This window comes from Globicephala melas, chromosome 1 (assembly GCF_963455315.2).
Source record: "Globicephala melas chromosome 1, mGloMel1.2, whole genome shotgun sequence".
NCBI classification, from domain to species: domain Eukaryota; kingdom Metazoa; phylum Chordata; class Mammalia; order Artiodactyla; family Delphinidae; genus Globicephala; species Globicephala melas.
The window spans coordinates 166,022,948-166,043,313 of NC_083314.1; the positions used below are offsets into that span (position 1 = coordinate 166,022,948).

At 44.9% G+C, this 20,366-nt stretch overlaps 1 protein-coding gene across 2 annotated transcripts in view; it reads left to right on the top strand.

Moving 5' to 3' along the window:
• Positions 1-20,366, top strand: part of PTAFR (platelet activating factor receptor) — a 38,517-nt gene that overhangs the window by 11,931 nt on the left and 6,220 nt on the right. Inside the window, exon 1 of one of the 2 annotated variants that reach the window (XM_030872567.3) lies at positions 1,461-1,581. The exons of the other annotated variant lie outside the window; for it this stretch is intronic. The gene's annotated coding sequence lies outside the window, so the exon portion shown is untranslated. Of the gene's footprint in view, positions 1-1,460; positions 1,582-20,366 lie in introns of those variants that run through there. 2 annotated transcript variants of the gene reach the window in all.

Consider the following 20,366-nt stretch of genomic DNA (forward strand, 5'->3'; position numbering starts at 1 on the left):
GGGAGATGTAATTATGACTGGGTATCTCTGCATGATGGTGTGTACTGAGTGTACGTGAGCGTGCAAGGGTTGTGTGCTTAGGTGGTTTGAGTGTGTCCACCTGTGTGTGATGGGGGTGCAGCTGGGGGAGGGGGCAGATTTTGGCTCTAGTTCTTCACATGTTAAAGGTGGTTTGTCCTTTGAGGTCCATTTTTGGCTTTAATAAGGAGCAGCAGTGGGGTCCCAAAGAGCAGGAGGGGGCCAGTCCAGACACCCAGGGCAGAGCTGAGGCCGGACCCTGCATGGGGCGTCAGGAGCCCGTACTACCACCTCTGCTTTGCACCTGCCCGGCTGTGGGACCCCGGTCCTGTCTAGACCTGTTTCCCGCCCTGTGTGGGAGGCTTTTGGGTTGGCTCTCAGCTGAGGGGCTTGCTTCCTTAGACAGTGTCCTCTGCAGTGCCCGGTGCCTGCGGGGCTCAATAAACGTTTATTGGTTAAATGAATGCGTGGATAAATAGACTGGAAACTGAGGCAGGGAGCTTGGGCCCATCTCTCACCTCTGTTCACACAAAAAGCCTCCACCACCGGAATTTCACAGACACACACGCATGCACACTCACACGCACGCACGCACACTCACACACACACGCTCACACACATGCACGCACGCTCACACACATGCACACTCACACACGCACAGGCTCACTGACAGACTCACCTGCGTTCACCTGCTCAGTTGCCCACACCTACTCACCCTCACCTATTCCCTCCAACTCACTTGCTGCCAAACTCCTGCCCCGGGTCTTGAGAGCCCTCCTCCCCGGCAATCCCAGCCCCGCAGGGCTCTGTCCCCATCGGTTCCTTGGCCTTGGTGCTCCTTGGTCCCCAGGGGAGCCCAGCCGGGCCATGGCACTGACCACAGCAGCTGTCCTGAGTTCCTCCCTTCTCCTCATCCTCTTTATATTCCAGCTGCCTCTCCCTTTCCTCCTTCTCTCCCTTTCTTTTGTCTTTTCTCTCATGCTCATGCACGCACGCGCGCGCGCACACACACACACACACACACACACACACACACACAGGCGCTCTTACTGTCTCATCTTTTTCTCTGTAACTCCCTTGGTTTTTGTCCTCAAATCTCATTCCTCTCATGCTCTCTCTCTGTGTTTACGTTTGTCTCTCTGTGTGTGCCTGTCTCCTCCATCTCTCCTTTCCCCTGACTCTCTCTCTTATTCTGTTTTCTCGCTCATGTCTCCTCTCCCCTCTCCCTCATACTTGTGCTGTCTCGAATGCACGCTCTCACCCCTCTTGCTCTCTCCCTGTCTGCTTCTTCTCTGCCTCCTCCCCAGCTCCCGGCTCGGTGGCCGCTGCCCACACCCCACCCCGCCCCTTTCTCTGCGAGAAACCTCCGAGCAGCGCCCAGGGCCTGGGTGACCCAACTCTGAGGTTTCTGTGGAGGGGCCCTGGGGTCATGACGTTTCCTCCTGTGGGTGACTTGGCAGGGATGTGCTCTGTTTCCTCACTTCTGCGATTCTAGACAGCACAGAGGCCGGGGCTGCAGACAGATACTCAGACCTGACAGAGGCGGCCGCTGCCCCGGGACAGGTAAGAGGCGTCCCAGGCCTGGCCGGGCCAGGAGGAGGTGTGTTACAATGTCCTCAGGAGACCAAGGTCATGGCCCCTAGACTGTGTCTAAGCAAACAAGTGCTTCTGTTTTGGGGTTTATTTTTAATTTTTAAAATTAATTAATTAATTCATTTTTGGCTGCGTTGGGTCTTCCTTACTGCGCAAGGATTTCTCTAGTTGCGGTGAGCGGGGGCTACTCTTTGTTGCAGCCCACAGGCTCCTCACTGCGGTGGCTTCTCTTGTTGTGGAGCTTGGACTCTAGGCGCGTGGGTTTCAGTAGTTGTGGCACGCGGGCTCAGTAGCTGTGGCTCGCAGGCTCTAGAGCTCAGGCTCAGTAGTTGTGGCGCTCGGGCTTAGTTGCTCTGCGGCAACTGGGATCTTCCCGGACCAGGGCTTGAACCCTTGTCCCCTGCATTGACAGGCAGATTCTTAGCCACTGCACCACCAGGGAAGTCCCAGTGTTTCTGCTTTTAAGGGAATGTTTTGGCATCTTCTTCAGGCCCAGAGGCTCTTGCTTAAAAAGAATTCCTCGTGACCAAACTTTCCCAGGGAATTTACTTCCCTCTTTGGTTCTCTAAGGCCAAGGCAGTGCTGAAGTGACCTCAGAGACCTCACTTGGAAGTGGTGAAGGTGATGAGAGGGGGCTACCTAGATCTCAGGGGCTGGAAGCCATCTGCTTTACTAGCTGTGTGGCCTTGACCATGTCACATCCCCGCTCTGTGCCTCCGTTTCCCAAATTGTCAAATAAGGATAACGCTGTCTCCCCAGCCTGAAGATCAGGAGAGGTAAAGGGTCTGGTACGGCGCTGCGTACTTAGGAATTCACTGGTTGCTGGGTTTTTCCAGGGGGATGATGAAGAGGATAACCAGGTTGCTGGTACAAAGTGCCTGGCTCACAACCTGCTTCCCCAGCAGGTTCCAGGGGGTAGGGACAGAGCACAGGCTGGTAGCCCCTGTCCTTCACTGGCAGGTCCAGATGTGGGTGTGGTGAATGGAGGCTGCTGCCCAGACACTTGCTCATCTGTAGAGAATGAGGGGACCAGCGGAGTCTCTCCCCAAGCATTCAGGAAGTTCTGATTTAGCTCTTGACTGAATACACAGCTGTGTTCCAGGTGCTTAGAGTGTGTGTGTGTGTGTGCGTGTGTGTGTGTGTGTGAATGAGATGGTGGTGGGGGAGACTATGTGGGGGGAAGACCACCACTCGGCAGCCCCTCCCCCCTTCTTAATTCTACAGGAGGGGACCTTCAGGGTCTAAGTTTGGAGCTGAGCTCAGCTGGCTGATGGGAGAAGCATGTCAAAAATTTCTGCAGATCTCTTCAGTTTATAAAGTCCGTTTCAATTCCCCAAATGCCTTACTCTTGACCAAACCCTTTACCACACCCAACCATCTTCCTTTTCGCAATAGTGTTTGAGGTTTGGTTGGGGAGGGGTGTGTGCAGATGAAGATCCCAAGGCTTAGAACTGGGGAGAGACTCACTCTAGGTGGTGGGTGAGATCAGAGCCCAGATCCTCTGATCGTAATTCCTGATCGTAATTCGTATTTCTCTTCAGCCACCCTTGGTTGCTGCTTCCAAAGGAGGAGATATGTGGCTGCTTTGGTACATTGCTGATTTGTTTGCTCATTCATTCATTCAACAAACATTTTCTGAGGGGGAGGGAGGAGCTCACAGTTTTTGATCAATAACCTCGTGCATCAGTTGCTTCATTTTGCAGTTATAACTTACCCTATGAGGAAGGTTCTATTATCACCATTTTGCAAATGAAGAAAGAGAGGCTTCAAGGGCTGAAGATCAGCTAGGAAAGAGCAGAGCCAGGTGCAGATCTGAGTCTGTGTGACCGCAGGGCCTGTGTCCTGCAACCTACATTTTCCCTTGGGCCAGCCCCTGAAGATGTCAGAATGATTCCTGGTATAACAGAGGTGTGCCCTTGCTGGGGAAACCCAGAGGAAGAAGCACCTCCTTGGGTGCTTCCTCTTCCCTGCCCTGGCTGACTTCCAGGAGGCAAGAAGTGGGGGAGGGTGACTCACAGACAGATACTACCTGGGTATCTTGGACCCAGAAGGAGAGACTCAGGCCAGGCTCAGGGTCCCCCAACTCCACAGGGATGTCCTAGATCAGATGAGCAGAGACTGAGTCTCATCAATATAATATATAAACCTGGGATCAGGTGGGCCCCAAGTGAGAAAGAAAGTTGGGAAACTCTGATGCCCAGGCCATCCCCCATCTCTGGGGCCCTAGACCCTGTCCCTGACCTCTTCCCGGACAATGAGCTCCATTCATCCACCAATAAATGTACCTAGCGTGGTGCTAGCCTCCTTGTATTGGAAACCATGTAGAGCCTAGTGCAGAATTCCCCAGAGGTCAGGAAACTTGCTCCCTTTATTTGCCCCTCAAATCCTTCTGTTTCCTGGACAAATGGTAGTGAAACCACTCCATGAGGGGAATTTTTAGAGGATATGACCAGAAGCACAGAGGCATGGCCAAGCCAGGGCACAAATGTCAAGCATCAGGGGAGGCCAGAATAGGAGGTAACTCACTTATTGAGCATGTTAGAAGTTTACCTGCTTTCAACCTCAAAGCTATACTGTGAGGTCAATGTTCATATCATTTCTGTTTTATTGATGTGAAAACTAGGACTCACAGAAGGGAAATGATTAAACTATGGTGTTTTAAACCTTTATTTTATTTATTTATTTATTTATACTTTTTGGCCGCCGTATGGCATGCAGGATCCTAGTTCCCCGAGGATTGAACCCGTGCCCCCTGCAGTGGAAGCACGGAGTCCCAACCACTGGACCGTCAGGGAAGTCCCTGAACTATGGTGTGTTATTGGTCCCAGGGAATCTAAGGGCTGGGAGTGGCTGAAGCTGGTGTGAGAGGTTTGGAAGTGAAGGATGAGGGACAATGTGACTCTGTGTGTATGTGTGTGTGTGTGTGTGTGTGTGTGTGTGTGTGTGTGTGTGTAATGCCTGAGGACCTGTACCCAGGGAGTTCCCAGCCCAGAACGGAAAGAGAAATCAACAGCCATTATAATGCAGTGTGATTTGTTACGGGAACCAAAGGTGGCGCCTCTAACCCTTTCTGGGGCAGAGAAGTAAGACTAACAGTAGCTAGCATTCACTGAGCTCTTATTATAGATCAGGCATTTTCCATTTAATCCTTACAAAAATGCTATGATGTGGTGTTAGGATTCTTTTTTTTAAACAGATGAATGAACAGAGGCTTATGGAGGTGAAATTGTCTTGGGCGAGAATCGGCTGATAGCATTTTGCCAACTGTCTCTAGCTGCCATAAAAAGATGTGACTGGTTCCCAGAAGTTTTCAGGGTTAATGATATATCTGGAAGCTTGATATAGGTGGCTTCAAGCTGGGGTAAACTTGGGATGAGCTAGATGTGAACGGTTGCAATGACAGTGGTGCTATTTTGAGAAACGTTTGATCTGATCTAATCAGCTGATTGTCTGGATTCCCTGTAGATACAGCTTTTTAGAGCTGTTGCTCATGAATACCTGAAATTGTGTTACATTATTCATTGAATCTTCGCACCATGCTGGGAGCTATGTGCTTGAAATATTATCAGCTCCATTTACAGGGGAAGGACCTGAGGCTCAGGGAAGGATAAGCTTGACCATGGTCGTGAAGCCAGGACAGAGACAGGATTTGAACGGAGGTTTGTCTGACGCCAGAGTCTGTGATCTTAACCGCTGTCCTTTCCCAAATACTTTATATCCTTTATCTTGCTGGGTGCTCACAAAAAGCTCTATAGGGTAGATGTGTTATTGTCCTCATTTTATAGATGAGACCCAAAGAGGGGAAGCAGTTTTACCAAATGTCACACAACTATTAAATAAAAAAGCTGAGCCATATGATTCCGAGTTAAAATTATACAATGTATTTTCAAATCTGCCATCTCTGAGACCCGTTAAAAATTGTTTTTATTGTGGTAAAAAACATGTAAGAGGGATTCGCCCTCTTAACAATTTTAAAGTATTGTTAACTATATGCACATGTTATACCACAGATCTCTGGAACTTTTTCATCTTGCATGACTGAATCTCCGTACACATTGAACATCAACTCCCTGTTTCTCCCTCCCTCCAGCCCCTGGCAACCACCGTTCTATTTTCTGTTTCTGTGAGTTTGATTACTTTAGAAACCTCATATAAGTAGAATCATTCAGGATTTGTCTTTTTGTGATTGTTTTATTTCACTTATTAATATCCTCAAGTTTCATCCATGTTGTAGCATAGGACAGGATTTCCTTCCTTTTTAAGGCTGCATAGTATTCCATTATACCACATTTTGTTTATCCATTCATCTGTTGATGGACATTTAGGTTGCTTCTATCTCCTGGCTATTGTAACTAGTGCTACTGTGAACCTGGGTATACAAATACTTCTTCAAGATCCTGTTTTCACTTTTTTTTTGGAAATATACCCAGAAGTGAGATTTCTGGATCATTTGGGAGTTCTATTTTTAATTTTTTGTGGAACCTCCACACTGTTTTCCATAGTGGCTGCATCATTTTATATTCCCACCGACAGTGAGTGCATAAGTGTTCCAATTTCTCCACATCCTCACTAACACTTGTTATTTTCTACTTTTATGATTGAGGCCATCCTAATGGGTGATATCTTATTGTGGTTTTGATTTGCATTTCCCTGATGATTAGTGATGTTGAGCATCTTTTCATATGCTTTTTTTCCCCCCTGCCTCTTGGCAATTAAAAAAAAATTTAGTTTATTGAAGTATAGTTGATTTATAATGTTGTGTTGATTTCTGCTCTATAGCACAGTGATTTAGTTATACATATATATATATATACATTATTTTCCATATTATTTTCCATTATAGTTTATCACAGGATGTTGAATATAGTTCCCTGTGCTATATAGTAGGACCTTGTTGTTTATCCATTCTATATATAATAGTTTGCATCTGCTAATCCCAAACTCGCAATCCATCCCTCCCCATCTTTTCATATGCTTGTTGGCCGTTTGTATATCTTTGGAGAAATGTTTCTTCAAGTCCTTTGCCCATTTTAAAATTTTTTTGTTGTTATTGAGTTGTAAGAGTTCTTTATATATTCTGAATATTAATCCCTTATATTATTTGCAAATATTTTCTACAGTTTGGTAGGTTGGCTTTTACTCTGTTGATTGTTTCCTTTACTACACAGAAGTTTTTAAGTTTGATATAGTTCCAAATGTCTATTTTTCCTTTTGTTACCTGTGCTTTTGGTATCATACCCAAGTAATCATTGCCAATTCCAATGTCATGATGATTTCCCTCTAGGTTTTCCTCTAGGAATCTTATAGTTTCCAGTCTTATGTTTAGGTCTTTAATCCATTTTGAGTTAATTTTTGTATGTGGTTTAAGATAAGGGTCCATCTTCATGCTTTTGCATGTGGATATTCAGTTTTCCAAATACCATTTGTTGAAGAGACTATCCTTTCCTCATTGTGTAGTCTTGGCACCTTTGTCAAAGATCATTTGACCATATATGTAGGGATTCATTTCTGGGCTCTCTATTGTGTTCCGTTGGTCTTCATGTCTGTTTTTATGTCAATACCACACTCTTTTGATTATTGTACTTTGTAATATGTTTTGAAATCATTAAGTGTGAGGCCTCCAGCTTTGTTTTTCTTTCTCAAGATTGTTTTGACTCCCGGGGGTACTTTGAGATTCCTTATGAATTTTAGGATTATTTTTTCTATTTCTACAAAAAATGCCATTGGGATTTTAATAGGGTGTTGAATCTGTAGATCACTTTGGGTAGTATGGACATTTTAGCAATATTAAATCTTCCAATCCATGACCGCAGGATGTCTTTCCATTTATTTGTGTCTTCTTTAATTCCTTTCAGCAATATTTTGCAGTTTTCAGTGTACAACTTTTTTGCCTCCTTGGTTAAGTTTATTCCTAAGTATTTTATTCTTTTTGATGGTATCATAAATGGGATTACTTTCTTAATTTCCTTTTCTCTTAGGCTCATTTTTAAATCCTCATTTTACCAGTGAAGAGACAGAGACACAGAGTCATGGGGTGAGTTTAATGTTTGAACCAGGATTTGATTCCAGCTTCAACGCTGCCTGGCAGGAGTTAGATGAATGCAGAGCAGTCCCTCCCCTGCCTTTGCCCTGTTCAATTCCCCACTTTGGGGAGCAAAGGTAAAAGCAGGGCCCCAGGTCGAAGGCAACTCTTCCCGGGGCCTTGCAGCCTCTGAAGCGCCTGTTCTCAGGCAATAGGACAGGTCTGTGAGTGGATGAGTTGGCCAAGGAGTCGTTTGCTTCCACCAGGGGCCACAGCTCGGCCTGGGAGAGACAGGATGGGCCTTGGAGTTCAAAATCTCACTGGCCACTTCCCAGCTATGTGACTGTGGACAAGTCTGTTTCCTTCTCTGACATCATTTTTTTGCTGGAAAAATGGGCATTTTGTAAAACTCACCTTGCAAGGCTGATTTGAGGAGGAAATACGATCATGGGTAAGAGGTGTCTGTTCATTTAATCAGTGATTGATGCCCAGTGCCCTGAGCTTAGGTGGGCTGGCTCTGGCTCCCCTCCAGTCATGCCCTCCCCCACAGAGCTCGGAGTCCTTGGATCCTGGAGGGAGTGCCCACTTGGAGCCAGTGCCCCTCCCATGCTCCCAGGCTTGCCAGGCTGCGAGGAGCTGCTGATTCATGGAATGTGCATGAAGTTAGATATGACTGATTTATAGCTTATAAATATTTAGACATTTGTACTCTTGACCCCAAATGGCCCCACAAATGTTAGGGGCCAGTCTGACTGGTAAACCCAACGTCCCAACCCACAGTCCACACTGGGGAAGTAATCAGCACGTAATTCCTTCTGCCCAGATCTCAGTGGTCCCTCTGACTGTCCAGCTGAGGATGGGAGCCCTTTCTCTAGGTCCCCTAAGGGGCTGGGATTGTTTGCAGACAGTATGGGAATGGCAGTCAGTGGGGGTTGGGACTGAATACTCTGCAGGGCAGAGGGTGGGAGATACAGGTGGTAGAATTCTTCTTGTCTCCATAAATATTTATGCCCCCCTAGCCCACCCCCCAGCTAAATGCTGGGCCTGGGCCTGCTGCCCGGCCTTGATCCATCAGGGAGCCCTGCCCACGTGTTAAGTTGAGTGGTCTGAGTCTCCTCGTCCTTCTCCCTCCGAATGCTCCTTCCCTTCCTGAGGCGTTGAAAGCTTTGTTGGCATTAGCCCAACACCCTGTCCAGAGCTGGCAGGAAAGCCAGTATGTGGGTTAGAGTCCCTGGGGTCACTGGTGATCCACAGTCCCCTCCCCTGGCTCCAAGTGACTGGGCCAGTAGTGAGAGGAAGTCCTGGCCATTTGTGGCTACTTTGCATGCTTATCTTTGGAAACATTGTTTGGCTTATAAGATTTTGCAGATGAAGAAACTGAGGCTCAGAGAGGTGAAGTCACTTGCCCAAGGTCACACAGCAAGTAAATGGCAGAGCCAGTTAAGAAGCCAGGTCTTTCTGACTCCAGAGGCCTTTTCCCTACCCTGCCTTTTCCCCCCAGAGAGACTGGACACCTTTCCTTCATACTAGTTTCCTCTGAATAATTGTCAGGGCTTGGTCATTCATTCATTCAGTCTTTAATGTCTGACACTGAAGATAAAGAGATAAAAATGATCTAGTCTCTGCCCTCAAGAAGCTCTCAGCCTGGCGAGGAAGGGCACAGAAATCAATATTTACAACATACAGTGTCAGATGCTATGCTGAGGAATGTGCCCAGTACCATGGCAACCCAGAGAAGGAGGCAACTCATTCTGCCTGGGGCAAAGAGAGAAGGCGTCCCGGGGGAAGCACTCTTTAGATTAGGTCTTCAAAGATGAGTAAGATTTTGCTAGGTAAAGCAATAGGCAAAAGGCATTCTCAGTAGGGGCCACGGCATGTGCAAAGGCACAGAGGTTTGAGGAGAAATAGTTTTTAGAGAAGCAGCAAGAAGTTCATTGTGGCTGGAGTAGAGGGTGAGTGGTAGTAGAGGCTGGTGGGAGATGAGATGGGGAAGGAGCTTGCACTTGGTCCTGGGCAATGGGGAGCCATGGAAGGTGTTAGGACAGGCAAGTATGCGGCTGACAGCGTGTGGAGGCACAGCACTGCTCAACATTCAGTGTGCGCGTCAATCACCGGGGAATCTTGTTAAAATACAGATGCTGAAACAGCAGGCCTGAGGTAGAGTCAGGTTCTACATTTCTAACAAGCTCACAGGTGGTGTTGCTGCTGCTGGTGCAAGGACCACACTTTGAGTAAATGAGGTTGTAGAGGGCTCACTCTGCCTTGCCTGGAGGCTGCTCTGGGGAGCAGGCAGCCACTGGTGCTCTTTTGTCACTGGAGAGATCAGGCCTCTACCATCTTCTTGGGTCAGCCCTCTTGCAGCCCTCACAAAAGAGTCAATCTTGCTAGTTGCTAGATATTTGTTCACTAGACAAATGTTTGTTAAGCTCCTACTCTGGCCAAGCTTGTGCTGGGTGCTGGGGATGGAGAGAGGAATTGGAAATGCTACTTTCTGGTCCACGTCACCACCATCTCTTGCCTCTGACATAGTCTCTCTGCTTCCACTCTTGTCCCCTACCCTCTATTCTCTGCCCAGCAGCTGGAGAGAGAGATCCTGCTGCTCATGTGCTTGACATAGTCCAGGCCCTCTGATGTTTATAGAATAAAACCCAAACTCCTTACCATGGCGTAGGAGTGATTTGGGGTCTGTTGCCCTCAGATCTCATCTTACTCTTCCCATTTCTCTGGGGACAGTGACCTTTCAGTTCCCTGAATGTGACACATTTATTTTTAGCTCAGAATATGATGAACTTATTCCCACTGCAGGCCCTTTGCACGTGACACCCTGTGCCTGGAATATGCTTCTTCTAGATTTTCTCTTGACTTGTTCCTTTTCACGTTTTAGATTTTAGCCAGGGGAAGACACAGGTTTTGTAGGACTCTGAAGCTTATACAATATGTGGGCCCCTCTTTAAGAGACACAAAATTATAAATATACAATTAGGAACAAGGCCTAGGAAGGGGTCTTAAAGCTTAATTCCTTGGCTTCATGGTATATCTGCCTCTAGTTTCATTTATATGTCACCTCCTCTGAGAAGCCTTCCCTGGTCACTCTATTTTAAGTAGCCCTCTATCCAATCTTCATCATGTCACTATTTTTATTTCTTTTATTGAATTCATCACAATTTGAAATTACCTTGTTCATTTATCTCTGTACTTATTTTTGTCTGTTTTCCATGACTAGAGTATAAGCTCCTCAAGGGCCAGAATCTTGCCTGTTTTATTCCCACAGTGTCCCCAACACAGTGCTGGGCAGTCAGCAGGATGTCAGGTGAATGAATGGACATGGGCTCATTCCTCAAGAAGCTAAGGCCTAGTGGCAGAAGGACACACACAGGCAATTTCAGTGAGCTTTGGGAGCCCAGGGGATGGGCACTTAACCGGGTCTTGGGGGAGAGGCAGGATGTGAAAGAGTCGGAGAGGCTTAGGAAAAACTACCTGGAGGAAAGGAGGCCTGAACAGCTTTAAAGGATGATCAGTAGTCAGCTGGGCAGAGAGAGGGAGGGGAGCATGAATGAAGGCGTGGATGTATGAGCCCCCAGACCCAGAGGAGACTAGGCTGGTTACATTTTGGGTGATTTCAAGGGTTCTATTGGTGCAAAGGGATTATGTTTGGGATGAAGGCCAAGGGAGTGGGAGTCACCTGGGGACCTGTGACTGGAGAGAAGGCAGCAGAAGTAGGAAGGGCCTGGGTGGTGGGTATTGGAGGCGCCAAGGACGAGGCTACTGGCAAAGGCAGGGGTTCCGCCCAAGACGTCCACACTGATTCTGGTCCTGTATCTGGAAGGAAGAGGCCTACCTCTGCTGGGCCTCCTGTGAGGGCCGTGTGGACTGGGGAGGCTCTGGGTTCGGAAGGACCTGAGTACACATTGTCTCAGGTTGGGTTCCTGCTTCTCATTTGAGATTAGCACACTGGCATGTTTTTCCTGGAATATTTTAAAGCAAAACTGAGATACTGTGTAATCCTACCTATAAATTCCTCAATATGTGTGTATAATAGATAAGGAATTAAAAATCTAAAAGTATATAACCAATATATCACGATCACAGCCTCACAAAATTAGCATCAATTTCTTTTCTTTTTTTTCTGGCTGTGCCTTGCAGCTTGCGGGATCTTTGTTCCCCGACCAGTGCTGAGTCCTAACCACTGGACTGCCAGGGAATTCCCAGCATCGATTTCTTAATTCCATCTAATACTTTGTGTTTGAGTTCTCCCAGCTGTCTAACAAATATATATATATATATATATATATATATATTACAGTTAGTTTGTTTAAATCAAGATACATACAAGGTCCACACACAGCTTTTATTTGCTTAACTCAGCTTCTCAAACGAGAATTTGACATTCCACTTCCTTGCCTCTCATTCACTCCTGAACGCATACTTAGGAAACTACTGTCCGTCTGATCAGGGAGATAGATTTCTGAGTGGCCCTGTGCAATGTTTGCTTTCCTGTCTTCATTGTGCTGGATCTCGCTGAGGCTTTTCACACCATTGGCCACTTGCTGCCACACTCTTGAAACTTTCTTCTGTTGGGTCTTGCGTGGTGGTCCCCTGGTCCTCCTCCTTCATCTTGACCATCCTGTTCCTACCTGCAATGAACATGGTGGTACATGACTCTTTTTGAATTATGGTTTTCTCAGGGTATATGTCCAGTAGTAGGATTGCTGGGTTGTATGGTAGTTCTATTTTTAGATTTTTAAGGAACCTCCATACTGTTCTCCATAGTGGCTATATCAATTTACATTCCCACCAACAGTGGAAGAGGGTTCCCTTTTCTCCACACCCTCTCCAGCATTTATTGTTTGTAGATTTTTTGATGATGGTCATTCTGACCGGTGTGAGGTGATACCTCATTGTGTTTTGGTTTGCATTTCTCTAATGATTAGTGATGTTGAGCATTCTTTCATGTGTTTGTTGGCAATCTGTATATCTTCTTTGGAGAAATGTCTATTTAGGTCTTCTGCCCATTTTTGGATTGGATTGTTTGTTTTTTTGATACTGAGCTGCATGAGCTGCCTATAAATTTTGGAGATTAATCCTTTGTCAGTTGCTTCATTTGCAAATATTTTCTCCCATTCTGAGGATTGTCTTTTCATCTTGCTTATGGTTTCCTTTGCTGTGCAAAAGTTTTGAAGTTTCATTAGGTCCCGTTTGTTTATTTTTGTTTTTATTTTCATTTCTCAAGGAGGTGGGTCAAAAAGGATCTTGCTGTGATTTATGTCATAGAGTGTTCTGCCTATGTTTTCCTCTAAGAGTTTTATAGTGTCTGGCCTTACATTTAGGTCTTTAATCCATTTTGAGTTTATTTTTGTGTATGGTGTTAGGGAGTGTTCTAATTTCATTCTTTTACATGCAGCTGTCCAGTTTTCCCAGCACCACTTATTGAAGAGGCTGTCTTTTCTCCATTGTATATTCTTGCCTCCTTTAACAAAAATAAGGTGGCCATATGTGCGTGGGCTTATCTCTGGGCTTTCTATCCTGTTCCATTGATCTATATTTCTGTTTTTGTGCCAGTACCATATTGTCTTGATTACTGTAGCTTCGTAGTGTAGTCTGAAGTCAGGGAGCCTGATTCCTCCAGCTCCGTTTTTCTTTCTCAAGATTGTTTTGGCTATTCGGGGTCTTCTGTGTTTCCATACAAATTGTGAAATTTTTTGTTCTATTTCTGTGAAAAATGCCATTGGTAGTTTGTTAGGGATTGAATTGAATCTGTAGATTGCTTTGGGGAGTATAGTCATTTTCACAATGTTGATTCTTCCAAGAATTCAAGAACATGGTATATCTCTCCATCTGTTTGTATCATCTTTAATTTCTTTCATCAGTGTCTTATAGTTTTCTGCATACAGGTCTTTTGTCTCCTTAGGTAGGTTTATTCCTTGGTATTTTATTCTTTTTGTTGCAGTGGTAAATGAAAGTGTTTCCTTAATTTCTCTTTCAGATTTTTCATCATTAGTGTATAGGAATGCAAGAGATTTCTGTGCATTAATTTTGTATCTGGCTACTTTACCAAATTCATTGATAAGCTCTAGTAGTTTTCTGGTGGCATCTTTAAGAGTCTCTATGTATTGTGTCATGTCATCTGCAAACAGTGACAGTTTTACTTCTTCTTTTCTGATTTGGATTCCTTTTATTTCTTTTTCTTCTCTGATTGTCATGGCTAGGACTTCCAAAACTATGTTGAATAATAGTGGTGAGAGTGGACAACCTTGTCTTCTTCCTGATCTTAGAGGAAATGGTTTCAGTTTTTCACTATTGAGAATGATGTTGGCTGTGGGTTTGTCATATTTGGCCTGTATTATGTTGAGGTAGGTTCCCTCTATGCCTACTTTCTGGAGGGTTTTTATCATAAATGGGTGTTGAATTTTGTTGAAAGGGAAGTGCAGAGTCTTAACAATTGGACTGCCAGGGAAGTCCATTCTCTTCTAATGTTGGGCCTTCAGCGTTTAACCCTGGATCCTCCTGGGTGTTTCTCAGGCACTCCACCTGTGATATGGCCCCTACGAAGTTCATCCTCTATGCCCCACACTCTTCTTCCTCAGTGTCATCTCCGTGAAGACAGACGCCACCCAGCTCCATTCATCTGGGCCAGACAACCTGGCCATCCGTGTCTCCTCCCTTTCTCTCAACCACTATCCCGTGCATCTCTAAGTTCTGTCCATTCTATCTCCCAAATCATTCCATTTCCATCCTCTCTGCCATGTTCCAAGCTTCCCTTTGGTGCTCTGGACAGTTGCAGTTATCTCTTTGTTATCTCCCTGCCTCTGACCTGAGGCCCCTCCAATTCATTCTGTACACAACAGTCAAAGCCATATTCCATAAACCTGAAACTCCACATCCTTCAATGACTCCCCATTTCCAGCAGAATCAAATACAAACTCCTTTAGCCTAGTATGCAAGACTCTACTTCAGTTGACTGATGCTTGCTTTGTAGGTCCTGTCTCTCCTCACCACCACCCCACCCACCTTTTAAGTTTTAGCCAAACCAAACTTCTCAAGTTCCCTGAGAACAGGCACATCCTCTCCTGTTCTTCCAGACGTCTTCCTCTCTCCCAGCTGCATCTGGCTAACTCCTTGTCTTCCTTCAGCATAAGCAGGAGTCGTTCCTGACCGTCAAGTCTGGGTCACGGGCACACTCAGAATGACCCTGACATCTAGAACCTCCACCATCCTAACACTAAGCACCTATCTATTTCTGAATCTCTCTCTTGCAAAATGGCCTGTGAGCCACTGAAGGACAAAGACGAGGTCTGTTCTCAGAAGCCTCAGGACTCTGCCCAGGCCAGCAGCAGTGAGTTTGTCCAGAGAAGGCATGAATGAGTGACTGAATGGGTGAGCTGGGCTATTCTGTGTGTGCCCCATTCACATGGTGAGACTATTTTTTTTTAAATCAATTAATACCAAAAAAAAAAACCCCCAAACCCCTCGAAATCCATGATGAACAAAATACCAAAAGTTTAAATGAAGACAGGATCATAATAGTGCCAGGTAGGGCCGTATTAGAGCCTGGGGCAAAAGGAAGCATCAGTTATACTGATTTTGATTCTTCAAATGATGGCATCCAAATATTATTTATCTTGATTACTGAGGTTTTGGGCGCTCCCTTAAATTTTGTACCCAGGTGAGCACCTCATGAGCCTTATTCAAATCCTGATCCTCATGGGAAGACTTTCTCAACAAGCCTGGGCAGGGGTGGCATAAGGGGCAGGGACCAGGAGGATGTCCTGAGTGGAGTCCTTTGCCTGGAGAAGGATAGTTTCTGGAGGACAGTTGTCCCTACTCCACTGTGCTGGAGCCTAAACCCAAGAAGAGGACAGGACTTACTTAGGGGTGGGGATAGGGTGTTGGGGGTGGATAGGGATGTGACCTCCTCAAAGACGCAGAGTGAGCACCACACACCTCCCAGCTGTGGGCTGCTCCCCACCCCCGCCTCTCGGGCCCCAGGAACAGGGTCCCCTAAGGCACAAGGGTCCAGCAGGAAAAAGAAACAAGGCCAGTCCCAGATGAATGGGCGTCTTAGGCTCAAAGGAAATGGGGGGACGGGGCGGGGTGGTGAACTGAGACTGTGGAGCATTGATCTTCAAATTTTCTGGCCTCAGGATCTCTTTATATTCTTAAAAATTATTGAGGGCCCCAGAGAACTTTTGTTTACATGGGTATACCTACCAATATTTACCGTCTTCAAAATGAAAACTAAGACATTCTAAAAATTTTTGTTTTTAAATGTAAAAACCAATAATAAACTCGTTTCATGTTAACATAAATAATGTTTTTAGTGGAAAATAACTAAAGTTTTCAAAACATAAACAATTTAGGGAGAAGAGTAACATTGATTTACATCTTTTTTTTGCCCATGTCTTTAATGTTGGGTTTAATAGAAGACAGCTGGATTCTCGTATTCACTTCCACACTCAGTCTATTGTGATATGTTGTTTTGGTTAAAGTATATGAAGAAAATCTGCCCTCACACAGATGTGTGTGTATTTGTAAAGGGAGGAATATTTTAATGGCTTTTTCAGATAACTGGTGATACTCTTCTTTGATTCTACATCAGAACTCCACAAATGGTAGTTTCTTAAAAGTTAGTTGCAATGTATACTGAATCATATCAACAAACTTTTTGTCATCCGTGAACAAGGCAATGTATTGGTCTATCTTGCCCTTTGAATCTTTTACCTCTATGTAATTTTGAAACATCATGCTTTCCTCATTTGGAAAATATTGGTTCACTGAGATATACAGGTCTTCCAGATATTGACTTTTCATTATAAGATATCAAACAATTGTATTAATTAATGTCACTACCAATCTCATCAGAAAATTCTTTGGGTATTGGAAAGCTGTCAAGCTCATGCTGGCAGATACAGATTTTCCAAACATTTTAATCTTTTCTTGGAAGTTCAAATTTTAATCATGGCAGCAAAATCCCATCATAGGTTTTACTTGAAGTGACAGGATCGCTTTATTTCCATAGTGACTTTTTGAGAAAAAAGTCTGCCAGATACCCAAGTCTCTGAAAAGCCATAGTTTGTCAGTCATTTTTTCAAGTGATAATGATGATCCAAAAAACAGCTCAGCTCACAGCTCAAACAGTGGCATTGGTTCTTTTTCTGAAGACAACCACTCTACTCCAGTTTGCAGCAGAGATGTTTCATGTGTATTTCCCATTCCGATACACAGATTATTAAAAGGATGTGTACTGGGCTTCCCTGGTGGCGTAGCGGTTAAGAATCCGTCTGCCAATGCAGGGAACACGGGTTCGAGCCCTGGTCCGGGAAGAGCCCTCGAGCCGCAACTACTGAGCCCATGTGCTACAACTACTGAAGCCCGCGTGCCTAGAGCCCATGCTCCACAACAAGAGAAGCCACCGCAATGAGAAGCCCACTCACTGCAACAAAGAGTAGCCCCCGCTTGCCACAACTAGAGAAAGCCCGTGTCCAGCAACAAAGACTTAATGCAGCCAAAAATAATAAGAATTTTAAAATTTATTTAAAAAAATATAATAAAAAAATAAAGTGAAATTGGCTTTTTTTTTTTTTTACGCTGAATGAGTAGCTGTGAAAGATATGACTCCTATGATAGTTTGGCACCCCTGCCTTGACTGGTGCTAAGGAGCCAGCAGTTTTGCTCACCCTTTTGTAATGTCGGTGCAAATGTCAGTCAACTCAGTGAAGAAGACAAATAATGTCTTGGTATTATTATGATGATCATTTTGACCTCATGGATTCCCTGAAAGTTTTCAGAGATAGACCTCCTCTCTCATCCCTCATTTACATGGACCACCCTTTGAGAGTTACTGTCTTACACCTATGGGATCAGATGGCAGGGTCACCTTTAGGAGTGGAAAAGATCCCAGCTGAGTAGAAGCTAGCAATTTGCTGCTGAGGAAGCAGAATAAAAGTATGTAATTCAAATCAACTATGTAATTCACAATGCAACTTGAGGGTGAGTTTTTTGTTTTTAAAGGAATCGCAATGATTTCTTGGAATAATTGAACCTACATTTATTTAATTAACATAGACAAACCACTACCATATACTAAATAGAACAAAGAACAAAATTTTTCTCAATCAAGAGAAAAATTCTAATTACAGCCAGTCGTTTCTTTAAACTCACCTGTAAGTATCTATAGACTTCTTCAAGTGTTTCCACTGTTCTGGGGCTCCCTAAGGGGTGGGTGTAATTAACAAGGCTTATTACCCATTCCTTTTATTTATTGATTCATGGTGCTGGGAATAGTGTTGATTAGGCAGACAAGGTTCCTGATCTGCCAGTGCTCACAGTCAAGTGGGAGAGTGTGAAACGATCATACAAACATGAATACGATTACAATTGTGCTAAGATTTAAGAAGAAGTATAGGGAGCTTTGAGATGGGACTTGACCTGACCTGGAGGTCATTGAAGACCTCCCTGAAGAAGTGAAATTCAGCTAAGGTCTGAAACATGAGTTGGAGTTGGCCAGGTGGCAGTGGGGTGTGGATAGGGAAGCATGTTCAAGGCAGTGGCATGGTATGTGTGCAGGCTGAAGCAGGAGAGTTCTGGGTGAGTTTGAAGACCCACCTGGGAAGTCCATTTTGGCTGGAACCTGGTGAGAAGGTGGCATGAGATGAGGGTGGAGTGGCAGCCAGAGGTCAGGGCAAGGGCCATCAGGTGGCCTTTTTTCCAGTTCCTGGAACCTACCAATCTCTTTCCTGCCATAGTGCTAGACTCATGCAGATCCCTCTGCCTGGAACTCTCTTCCTAGGCTCTTCTTTCAGGCCTCAATGGAAATGTCACCTCCTTTCAAACTAGATATCTTGGGACTTCCCTGGTGGCGCAGTGGTTAAGAATCTGCCTGCCAATGCAGGGTACACGGGTTTGATCCCTGGTCGGGGAAGATCCCACATGCCACAAAGCAACTAAGCCCATGTGCCACAACTACTGACCCTGCGCTCGAGAGCCTGTGAGCCGCAATTACCGAGCCCATGTGCTGCAACTACTGAAGCCCATGTGCCTACAGCCCGTACTCCACAAGAGTAGCCACTGCAATGAGAAGCCCGCTCACTGCAAAGAAGAGTAGCCCCCGCTCGCCACAACTAGAGAAAGCCCGTGTGCAGCAACAAAGACCCAATGCAGCCAAAAATAAATAATAAATAAATAATTTATATTAAAAAAGTAGATCTCTGTTTTCTTCTCCCTGTCAGCACCCTATTTTCTTTGTATAGCAGCTATGTTTGTTTACACTGCTTTTGTCTATCGCCCCCACGAGACTCTAAGTTCCCTGAAGGCAGGGTCCTGTCGGTCATGTTCACCCTGCCTCTCCTGTGTTTGGCAGTGAGCCTGACACGCAGTTGGTGCTCAGAAATATTTTTGGTTGAATGTATGAATGAACATATGAAGACAGAGCTAGATTTGAGATCCTGGCTCCATCCCTTAATGCTGTGTGACCTTGGACAAGTCACATAACCACCCTATACTCCGTTTCCTATTCTGTAAAATGGGGATCTTACTTCCTATCTCAAAGGGCTTTCGCGAGACTCAAAGGTAGTGCGTGTGGAAGCACTGAGCAGGGTGCCTGGCTCCAAAAGAGATGCTCTTAAGTGTTAATTGTCTTCCTTGCTTCTCACTGCCTATTCCCTGCTCTTTTCACTCTACTAAGATATATGATGAGCCTTGGGCCTTGCTTAATCCCGAGTCTCTTGCCATCCCATCCCCCTCAGCTGCAATACAAACGTAAGAGGGGCTTCCAGGCTCACGTGATGGCAACATAGTGGGAGGGACAAGAGGGGAGGGAGGAACTGGTTTTTCTGGACAGTGGATGGGGACAAAGAACTGTTGAAAATGAACCAGACTTTGGGTAGTGCGATTATGGCTACTTTTAATCTTCTTTCATATATAGTTGAATCTTGAACAACACAGGAATTAGGGGCGCCACCCTCCCCGCAGTTGAAAATCTTCTTATAACTTTACAGTTGTCTCTCCTTCTGTGGGGTTCCGTATCTGTGGATTCATCCAACCATGCGTCGTGTAGTATTGTATTTTTGTATTGTATTGTATTGTATTAATCAAAAAAAAAATCCATGTATAAGTGGACCCACACAGTTCAAACCTGTGTTGTTCAAGGGTCAACTGTACTTAAAACAAACACCTTTTTGTTTTGAAATAATATTAGGCCTTCAAAAAAGTTGCAAAATAGTACAAAGAGTTCATTATATGCCCTTTACCCAACATTCTCAATTTATAAAACAATAGTACAATGATCAAAACCAGGAAATGAACATGTTTACAGTATTATCTAAATTATAGACCTTATTTGAACTTCACCAGTTTTCCCCTAACAATATTTCTGTTCCCGGGTACAATCCAGCATCCCACTTTGCACTTAGTTGTCCTATGTCTCCTTTATATCCTCTGATCTATGATAGTTCCTCAGTCTCCTTGTCTTTCGTGACCTTGACACTATTGATCAGTCATTTTGTAGAATGTTGCACAATTTGGCTTTGTCTGATGTTTTCTCATGGCTAAATTGAGATTATGCATTTTTGGCAAGAATACCACAGAAGTGGTGTTGTGTCGTTGTCAGTACATCGTACCAGGGGTACATGATGTTGACATGTCTTACTAATGATGATGCTACTCTTGTTTACTTGGTTAAAGTATTGTCTGTTGGGCTTCTCCATTGTATACTTTTCTTTTAAAATTATACTTAAAA